General features: G+C 34.3%; 1 pseudogene; it reads left to right on the top strand.

Moving 5' to 3' along the window:
- Positions 1-283: 283 nt before the first annotated feature.
- Positions 284-1,080, top strand: LOC103075928 (40S ribosomal protein S3a pseudogene; annotated as a pseudogene).
- Positions 1,081-1,903: the final 823 nt, after the last annotated feature.

The raw sequence follows: 1,903 nt of genomic DNA, 5'->3' as shown, positions 1-1,903 counted from the left end.
CCGGAGTGACGTTGCACCAGCCTAAGGCGGGCCGTGTGTTCTTCATTAGACTTTGAATGTGCAAGAAGTAAACTTGCATTATGTTAATTTCTATACTATGAATATACATTTTATATATATGTGAATATTTACATATTGTTTGCACGTTATATGTGTGAATAATCTTTTATGAATGATTTATCCAAAAGTATATATTTTTAAAAGAGCTAGAGGAAGAGTAATCCAAGCAGAGGACCCTCCAGGTGTAGAGACCATCAGAAGGGAGAGAACACTGAGCAGCACTATGGCAGTCGGCCAGAACAAGCACCTTACACAAGGTGGCCAAAGAGGGGCAAGAAGAAAGTGGTTGACCCATTTTCTAAGAAAGATTGGTATGATGTGAAAGCACCAGCTATGTTCAATATAAGAAATATTGGGAAAACACTAATCATGAGAACTCAAGCAACCAAAATTGCATCTGATGACCTCAAGGGTCATGTTTTTGAAGTGAGCCTTGCTGATCTGCAGAATAATGAAGTTGCATTTAGAAAATTCAAGCTAATTATTGAGGATGTTCAGGGCAAAAACTGCCTAACTAATTTCCATTGCATGGGTCTTACCTGTGACAAAATGTGCTCCATGGTCAAAAAATGGCAGAACATGATTGAAGTTCATGTTGATATGAAGACTACCCATGGTTATTTGCTTCATCTATTCTGTGTTCATTTTACTAAAAAATGCAACAATCAGATTCAGAAGACCTCTTATGCCCAGCACCGACAGTTCCTCCTAATCTGGAAGAAGATGATGGAAATCATGACCCAAGAGGAGCAGACAAATAAATGACTTGAAAGAGGTAGTCAATAAATTGATTCCAGACAGCACTGGAAAACGCCTAGAAAAAGCTTGCCAATATATTTATCTGCTCCATGATGCTTTGTTAGAAAATTAAAAATGCTGAAGAAGCCCAAATTTGAATTGGGAAAATTCTGGAGCTTCATGGTGAAGGTAACAGTTCTTGGAAAAGCTACTGGAGATGAGACAGGTGTTAAGGTCGAATGAGGTGATGGATATGAGTCACCAGTCCAAGAATCTGTTTAAAATTCAGACTTTTAATGGTGACAAATAAAAGAGCTTATTTGTGATTTTTTTTATAAAAGGGAAAGAAGTAGGTATGTTCTAGAATCTAAAACTGCTCTAATACAGTAGTCACTACTACATGTGCCTCTTTCACAATTGAAATGTGTCTAGTCTGATAGAAAACAAACTTATGGTTACCAAAGGGGAAAGCCGGTGGGGGGGGGGGAGGGATAAATTAGGACTTTGAGATTAACATATACACACTACTATATATATAATAGATAACCAACAAGGACCCACTGTATAACATAGGGAACTATACACAATATCTTGCAATAACCTATAATGGAAAAGAATCTAAAAAGGAATATATATGTAAATATATAGAGAGAATATATATATTTTATATTCATATATATAAAACAATGTACATATATATATAAAACACTGAATCACCTTGCTATACACCTGAAACTAATACAACATTGTAAATCAACTATATTTCAATAAAAATTAAAAATAAATGTGCCTCATGTGAATTGAGATGTGATGTAAGTGTAAAATGCACACCAGATTTTAAAGAGAGTACAAAACAAAGAGAAACTAAAATATCTCATTAATAATTTTTATAGTGATTATATGTTGAAATGATAATATTTTTATACATTTGGTTAAAAAAATATTAGTAAATTAATTTCACTTCTTTCTCCATAGTGTATGAACTTGAAAATTTAAAATTATACCTGTGCTTCAGTTTTGTGGCTCACATTACATTTCTATTGGACAGGGCTGTTCTAGAGACTGATAGAAAGCCAGCCTAACAAACATTGGCATAAGCAGGAGA

This window comes from Lipotes vexillifer, unplaced genomic scaffold (genome assembly GCF_000442215.2).
Source record: "Lipotes vexillifer unplaced genomic scaffold, Lipotes_vexillifer_v1.1 scaffold134, whole genome shotgun sequence".
Lineage (NCBI taxonomy): Eukaryota > Metazoa > Chordata > Mammalia > Artiodactyla > Lipotidae > Lipotes > Lipotes vexillifer.
Note: the sequence above shows the minus strand (reverse complement) of the source record. Positions and strands in the feature narration are given on the sequence as shown.